This window comes from Antennarius striatus, chromosome 12 (assembly GCF_040054535.1).
Source record: "Antennarius striatus isolate MH-2024 chromosome 12, ASM4005453v1, whole genome shotgun sequence".
In the NCBI taxonomy this organism is placed as follows: Eukaryota; Metazoa; Chordata; class Actinopteri; order Lophiiformes; family Antennariidae; genus Antennarius; species Antennarius striatus.
The window spans coordinates 15,081,094-15,090,000 of record NC_090787.1 but is presented as its reverse complement, the minus strand read 5'-3'; the positions used below and the strand labels follow the sequence as shown (position 1 = coordinate 15,090,000).

General features: G+C 37.4%; 1 long non-coding RNA gene across 1 annotated transcript; it reads right to left on the bottom strand.

The window, feature by feature from the left end:
• Positions 1–3,605: 3,605 nt before the first annotated feature.
• Positions 3,606–5,196, bottom strand: LOC137604592 (uncharacterized). The gene is made up of 4 exons (XR_011037644.1): positions 5,117–5,196; positions 4,557–4,615; positions 4,100–4,155; positions 3,606–3,770 (listed from the first exon to the last, which is right to left on the bottom strand). It is a non-coding gene; the product is annotated as an uncharacterized lncRNA (long non-coding RNA).
• Between the last annotated feature and the right edge of the window lie 3,711 nt (positions 5,197–8,907).

Sequence of the window (8,907 nt, the reverse complement as noted above, 5' to 3'; positions counted from 1 at the left end):
TGTTGGTTGTTGGTCTCTGTGCTGATGTAGTCGAATTATTTCTACAACAGCACCATCTTCTGCTTATGAGGAAGCTCTGAATTTTGACTGTGTCTCAAGCTTCCAACATTGTTTCTGTGCGGTTAAGTGAAGTTTATGTATGTTTAATGTATGATAGTTATGCAGCAATGTGTACAGTATTTGCAGTAAGTGGACAGCATGGAAGATCAGTTTCCTCATTGTGTCATTTCACCTAAAAAGTCAGTACCTTGATAGTTTAACACTGATGATATGACTCATTAAAGTGTCATTAATTTCACGTTTCACATCATTTTATTAATGGTGTTTTAGTCAGGAATCAGCACAGTAACTGTTGACGACCTCTGTAATCTGACACCTGACTGAATCATTACATTCTCAGCTACAATTTGACGATAGTTACAAGTCTGTGTTTTCTTTATTATTGGTTTCCTTACAGTAGGGAATTTTCAAAAGCCCCATAAATTTAAAGATACTACATCACATGGAGAATAGTAATTGGATCCATATCAGACTTGAATGTGTGTAAAATATCTGGTGATGTCATTTTATTTTCCAAAGACTGGAAGTGTTATCCATTAATCAAGAAGAAAAAAACTTAAAGTTTGACCTTACTGTCAATACTAATGCTTTAAAAAAGTCCTGCAACAAGATAATAATCCAAATTACCACTAAAAACTAATGAACCAATTCATGGCATCAACATTTGACTTGCTTGGTGGCAGCAATCTGTTTTACCTGACAATTTTAACTGTGTTTTTTGGGATCCAAAAGTACGAGAGTTTTGATCATGAAAACATTTACAGTATATTATCTATATATACATGGCAGAAAATCAGAATCGTCAATGCGTAAAGTGTACACGACATATCTCTCAATTATTTAAGACATGAATGTTTGCTCAATTCTCTTTTCCTCCAGGAGGGGAAGACACAGCTCAGTACTCATCAACATGCAAGACAAAAGTATACAGCAATCATAATACTGTAAGAACAACAACAACATACATATTCTTATTCTTATTCTTATTCTTATTCTTATTCTTATTCTTATTCTTATTCTTATTCTTATTCTTATTCTTATTCTTATTCTTATTCTTATTCTCAGAAACAAAATGGTCTTTCAAATGAATAGCAGATGTGCTGAAACCCAGCTGGTCTAACTTATCAGGACTGGTTTTATCAGGAACTCTGGATAGATCTGAAGTATTTGCCAATGGAATTTCACTGCAGTTGTGGTTTGTTGTGGGCTTTGTCGCATCCTGTTTGTCTGCTGATATTCGGTTTTGGCAGCACGTACTGAATGCATGCAGGGTACAAGTTGAGGCATATCATAAGGAGAGTTGGTTATTGCTGGCTGAGAGATTTACTAGCCATTTCACATAGTTCCATCTGAAGAGTAAAGAGTTTGTATAATCATTTCTGAGGGTCAGTGCTAGATCAATACTTAACTCACAAACACATACTGTATATGTTCCTCTGTCTCCTTGCTTTTAAAGTGGACTTAGGTAGTACAGAACTGTCAGGCATGCATGTTCAGTAAGTGTGCTGGCCATCATTTTGGTATTCACTCATACTTATAATTAGTTACGAACTTCAATAAACTACAAGACTGTACACGTAAAGTGATAAACTCAAACCCACAGCAGTACGCTGTCCGTCTCAACAGGTTCTAATGTTTTTTTTGTCCTTACAATGGTGTAACTTGTGACATGGAAGAGTTATTCTGTAATGTTGAGGTGGATCCAGAGGCAGACGACAAATAATTTTTCCAACATTCTAAAATAGGACCTTGTTTTGGATAAATAGAAAATTGGAAAAAAACAAAAACAAAACAGCAGTCATTCACAGAAAATAATGAATATTAAAGTAACAATTGTGCATAAGTAAATGTAATTTAACTGTCCAAATGCAGCTGAGTGAGTGCAGGTGATCATTTATTCATCAGTTCCGTCTCACCCCTGCTGGGAGGAACTGAAAAGTCTTGTGACCCGTGGGACAAAGGACTTCCTCTGTCTGTCTGCAGAGCAGGATAGAGCCAGCAGTATGCTCCTGAAAAGCTCTGGCTGGTGAATGTGCTGCGCCTTAAAATGGTCAAGCCAAAATCACCAATCTATTTAGGGCTGGTTGTCAGTAAAATATGAATGAAATTAATTATAGCAACTCATAATGTGACTCAGTATTGTGTAATATGTTTTTCTTCAATGGTTCAGGTTATTGTGAAGATGACATCGGCTGAGTGCTGATAATGTATGTGATTCTGTGATCAGCAGACCCCAGTAAAGATGTCTGCTCCTTTTCAAAATATCCTCCAAGGCCCTCACCATGGTTCCTGAGACAATGAGCACGGACCTTACTATAAAAGGAGAAACAAGACTGTTGAGAAGTTATTTTGAAACTGATATGTGTACACAACCACTTCCTGCCCTGAGCGAGAGATTAAATGAGCAATGACTGTTCTGCAAGTAAGACTGACTGCTGTAAAAATGGGCCACCATCTTTCAAAGATACTGAAGTAATGTGCAAAAAATGCATTTGAACACTACTGTCAGAGATTATGAATTTTAAAAAAGGAATGTAGGGAGACAATTCTCAATTTTTAATTCGCACTTCATTCTTCAAAAGTTAGACATTTTCTGCTCAGAACCCCCGACTGAAATACAACCTTGACTGAACTTATCTTTCATACCAGTCCAAAGACAGAAAAGCTATTTCCATGCTGTGCAGCATTCTGATATTTACATTTTCTCAAATCGAGTGCCCAAATGATCCCACATACCTTTTGATACTTTTTAGGTTTATCCTGTTTGGATTTGTACATCCAGATGCTCTCTAACTAGAATATCTGCAGCACACGGATTACACAATGAGAGCTGAAAAGAGAGACTGAACCAGACCCTCCAGAGAGACAGACCATGGGGGAATTTGGAGGGAGATTACAGACACTTTTGTTCCTTATCGTGTAACAAACACAGATGCACGGAGGCTATGGCCTCAGGCGGCGGCCTACCATTCTCCTCTCATTAATAATGTAGCAGCAGACACAGGTGTGCCATGCTGTGAGGGTGGTTTGATGGGGATGCACCAGACATCTCAAGAGGGTTGATGTGTGGCTCATCATAATTTATTAATGGGATTGCTTGGTCAGATTTACAGCACCCTTCCAAATCAGTTGTGGTCTCAAACAAAGCACTTAGGTCTTTGCTGCAGAGCTGATGATATTGATTCACAGACAGAAGGCTGACCTCCCTTAATGAGTGGCACTACGGTCTTTCTGTATTAAAACATTACCATCTATTGCAATGATGTGCTTCTTTATATAAGTGATTATCATGAACAGTTCAAACAACTTTCACATTTTTTGCATACATATAATCTGCATACTTGTACATTATAGTATTGTATTATTGTATTATTTATGTGGTATTTAAAAAATATTTTGGTTGTCAAACCTTTCAGACAGTTTCTAATGGTAATAAACCTGATATAATTATAACATTATTCAAAATCAACATTTTAAATGGTACGCAAATGTGATTTGACATTTGCTGTGACTAAGGAACGGGTTATTGTGATCTATAAGTCTCATGTCACGGTGTTCCAGTTTTACGCTGTAGCTCCAACGTGCGCCACTCTTTGATGCCTTCAGGAATGCCGTTTTGCAGCCGAACCTTTGAATACAATGAAGAACTCTGAGTTCAGAGTTTGATACCAGAACTGGACTTGCTCTACCTTGGTGTAATGATCACGTAACTGCGTGAAGAACAGAAAACACACAAGAGTTTTCAAGTCAGTTCACTATCATCAGAGATATAGGCTCCTGAAAATACATTTTAAATTGTCACTGTTGTTATTACAGACTGGTGTGGCTCTCCGTTTAAATAAATTAATACGATTTAAATTCTTATGTTTCGTAGCCAACGCTGCAGACATAAAGGACAGGCATGCAAAATTTGGTTGAATATGAGTTGTTTATATCCATGTGCTCTCACTGTCTGACCTAAATTTCAGGTAGTTTTTATACTTTCTCATTTGCACCATATATTAAAATTGAGCAACCTGGAATGTGGTCTGATCGTTACCGTTTACGTCTGTGGTCGTCCGTTGCTGTTGGCCGTATAATTCTGTGACATCCTGCCTATAATAGGATGACATAAAATGTCATAGGTAGCCGAAGACGGAAGTCACCTTTCCAAAATTAGAAAGGTGTTTTGCCTCAATGGTTTCCACTCTCTTTAAGTGATTCTCACACACATGCACATACAACTCACACACGCTCATCCACATTGATTAATAGGAAACCATTGTCACAGCTTAGCTTTAGTTGTCATGTTTTGCAACAACCACTGCTAAAACAGTCTCAGAATATATAAAATGCAGTGGGTGTGCCTGATCAGGTGATACTATCACAAATGCAAACATGGCTGCAAGTCTGTGCAAAGAAACAAACAACATGAGGTTGAGACATGCTGTGTGTGGCTGGGACAATTGAAGCACTGAGCGAAGCGCATTCCTCAGATGGTGTTCTTCAAGCCTCACCAGGTATTTGGCAGAAGAGATCTTCTATGTTCAGAGAACTCCATTCTGCTCCATGTTTCCTTAAAGACATTTACAAAATTTACTGCAGGCATCATGACTCCAGCACCTCAGTAAAACATGTCACAATAATATTGTGTGCAGGTTTTGTTATAGTTTGCCACCACATTAGTCATTCTATTGTTAATGTTTCCCATAATCCATAAATAGTTCATCAAAGTTCTAATACTCATATAACAAACAATATGAACAATGAGACATGGTGTCATCATTATTATGCCCTTCGAGTTTTACACAAACCTATTCTGCTTATTTTGCATGTTTTGAGCACATATGACATTTATGTTTTTAATTTTATGACATTAATCTCCATCATCAGTTAATCTTGATTAATGCTCCTCTTATGTTTATGACGTGTCTTCAAACAAGAATGACAAAAAAGGCAATTAGGAATCAGATGAAGCTTTTTTCGAGCACTCTTTCAGTCTATATTGCTCCACCAGGGCATGAGTTAACTGTGGAGTTTTGTTTCTGTCGCTTTTCAACCACATCCTGTTACTCACCTTTGAAACTTTTCTCTGCATTGAGGAAAAATTCACAAACAAGCTTCTGCAGCATACAGCAGCTGTGCATCACTCTGTACCGACTGAGACAGAATAGAACATGATAGAATAGGATTCCTTTAATGTCATCATACACAAGTGTACAACAATTTTTTTTTAGACAACTCAGTGCAAAAAAAGGCCTCAGGTTCAAGTATGAAGTACAGTATAACATACAAAATCATAAGGCAGGTACAAGAAACAAGGAATTATGGAAATATATTTACAACGAGTCGACAAGATTGTACGAATGTAGTGAGCAGCAAAGGAATCAATAGCAGCAAGTGCAACAAATACATTGCACAGAGTTCCTAACTGAGGAGGATTTCCAACAGCATGTCATCAGTAACTTTTGGAGTACTGTGTTCAGTACTCTGAGATGTGAAGGAGCTTAACAGTCATGGAATGATAACACTGGAATGTTATAATAATTATTGTTATGTCAGCATGAGGACTGTTGTATGACCAATACTTTAAAAATTACAATTTTAATACTTTTTAAATACTTTAAAAAAATGTTTTAAAAATTTATTTTCTATGTTGGAGGAACTGAATGTACAAACTGATATATTCAGTGAGGATTAATCAGATACATCATCCTGCTCCGGTTCAATAGTAGTTGAAAATTGCACTACTGTGTTTGCTTTTAAATTTGCATTAACAGTTTATGTCACATAAGAAACCATATTTTGTTCCTCATTAATTTGATATAATCTTATTAATTTAAGTGGCAATAAAAACAAAGAGTCAGGACAAAAATAACAGGGGGAACAAAAATGCCATGAATTTCTCAGGGGTGTACACAACATTTTATTTAGACATTCATTCGCATGTCACTTATTAACAGTAATCCTCCTCCTTGTGGACCGACACAACCTCCTGATGTCATCCTGGCAGATGGAGCCACACTCTACACAGCTGCTGTGGAGGGTTTTATTTATTTATTTATCTATAGTTTTTATTTATTGATGATCATCCCGGTGCTCCAGACAGCCTGCAGGAAGCCAATTGGGGCTTAAAATATGCTACATTTTTCTTACCTGATCAAAAGTGAAAAAAAAAAAGTTTCTTTATTAGTTTGTTGGTTCAGCTAATGGAAAAATAGTATAAAATTTACCAGTAGCATTTCTGCCATCTGATTTTTCAGTCTGTACACAAGTGTAGATTAACCTGACTGTTCCTGGTAAGCAGTTTGTTATGCACCATCATCATTCCGTCTTCTATCAGATAACACTGAATCATGGTGGTACAAGGGCCGCACACAAAAGAAAGCAAACTGTCATTGTCATCATTTCATGGTCCAGTTTTCTTTCAGTACACCCTCTGAAATCACCAAAGCTGGAGCCACCAAACCATGTGACTGATTCAATCCAGGGTGTATTCACACAGCAACTATTTATACCTAAACACCTATAAATACCAAACTACTGGACAGCAGGCAACACCGGTGAACACCCAGAACATATTCAAACACAGGGCTCAAGGCCTCAAGAAACACTCTCAAGGAACACTGGGAAACCCATCCGCCTGATCTCCAACATGCTAAAGTACACAGTATATAGTTCTATTGACATTTGTCTACAGGCTTTTTTTGTAGATTTAGTCACGTTTTTTTTTCTGTTTGACTTTGAATAGGACAACATACAGTTATGTAAATACTGGTTATAAAGAGAAGACTGGCTGGATTAGGTTTTAGTTCAGGTCTGTCTGCTTTACAAATTGGAGTCAGTTTTCAGTTGTAGTTTAAATTAAACTACATTTATAGATTACAATATTGGCTATGGGGCGACATTCTCATTGGATTAGACTTTCGGGCTTTCCATTCCACCCCTCTAACCTCTGTGCTTCCTGTGTCCATCCAGTATTTCTTCCAGCCCATAAATATAAAACCTGGCCTGAAACTAAAGGCACATATTCTAGGAAGGTTTTCTGCTATTCAGATGCATTTTTAAATTCATTGAACAACTTTAACTGAATTTCCCTGTTTGGGATCATTAAAGTATACCCATCTATCTATAAACCTCATGTATTTGTACTCAGGCCTTTAGCATTAGCAGTACTGGTTATTTCTATCCAGTTTCAACAATCATATCAATGACATGGATGATGATGAGTTTTTGTGTTGCCTTTTTTCACTTTGAGATGTTTTCTTCAAAAGACAAAGCTGAAGCTGATTTCATTCCTTAATCTATACAGATAGAATGTATCAATTTTTCAAACTAAGACTAAATTTGTGATGAAACACCTCCATACAATAACATGGTAAACAACAGACCCCACAGAAACAACAGGTCATGTACCTCGGTGTTCACGCTGTCGAACTCTACCCTTCAATTACATTTAACTGTTGGCTTCAGCTTCTGGCAGGACACAAATTTTCAAAACACACAGATCTATTATATTACTGATTTTAATAGCTCTTTTTAAAAAGAAGTCAAACATGGATCACACACTTCCCTGGTGAATATATTGCCAGTAGGCTCATCTCAGAGTCTACTTCTCTTTCTTTCTCTTGTTATTCTTCACTGCAGATGTCAGATATTTCTCTCTGTTGTCAGTGCAGTCTAACTACGCTATCTGCTTAATCTCAAACTGTTCCTGAACAACTGAAAACACTCACTTCCAGTTTGTCATCACATGATCATTCTCACAAAATGACTATATTCCCCTTTAAACCCATGCAAACTGACATCCCCCTTCCCACTTCCTGTGTCTTTGTCACACATGATCACTGTTATCAGCCCAGCACAAACCTCCTGCCAACAGTATAACATGTAACAGTGAATTCTTCCTGTACACCCACATACACTGTATGCTGGCACTGTGGGGGGGTTGGGTTTGCCATGCTCACAGCTGGTGAACTACTGAGCTACTGAAGTTGCATGCACATGTCGCACTAAATCTTATCAGCAAATTTGGGTCACAGTAAATCACACAAAGTATCGCAAAATCTTTTTGCAGAAGTGAAAAGGTCTTCCCTCTTTGAACATGTTGGCTTTGTGTTGTGTAGACTGTAATTTCTTTCACTTCCTCATATTGTTGCAGAGCTTTATCTGATGCCACGATGCATTCACAACACAGCGTGTCTATTTATCCAATAGGGAAGGACCACTTCATAACACAACATTCTTTCTCGTGATTTTTCTCTTAACTGTTCCAAGAATTTGAGAAGCAGTTTCATAATTCACATTTTACCCAATCTGTATTCACTTCTGTTTCACGTAGCTGCCACCCATACCATGTAATGCTGTAGGGCCAACACCGTAAATGCAGTGTTTCGTCTGCTATGTAGTTGTTTGTTGGACAAAAATCTAAATAGTTTAGTAGCTTGCAGAGAGTTAGAAACAGGTCAGGCAACTCTGTATTTACTCTGCCTTTGTATCACTATAATTAAGTTCAAGATACCTTCATTAGACTTTTACTAGCTTCGCTGGGAGGTTCCTGTTTAAATCCGAACATGAAAATATTTCTGGTTCTCTGCTAATTGATTAGCTTGTTAGTCAGGTAGAAAACGTCTCTCCTATGTGACGTATCGCAATCATAGCTTCTGGACAGCCTAGTTTTAATTGTGCATTTATTTGACCATTCTAAAATATGTTTAATCCCTTGAAGAATTGAGGGTTAGGGTTAGGGTTAGGGTTTTCTCACTTTAAACCGTGCCATCCAAAACAGTAAACTGCTGGCCAGCTGGGATCACCATGTCCTATTTTTGATTAACTCACAATAATGCATTATATCTTCTATTAGAGCAC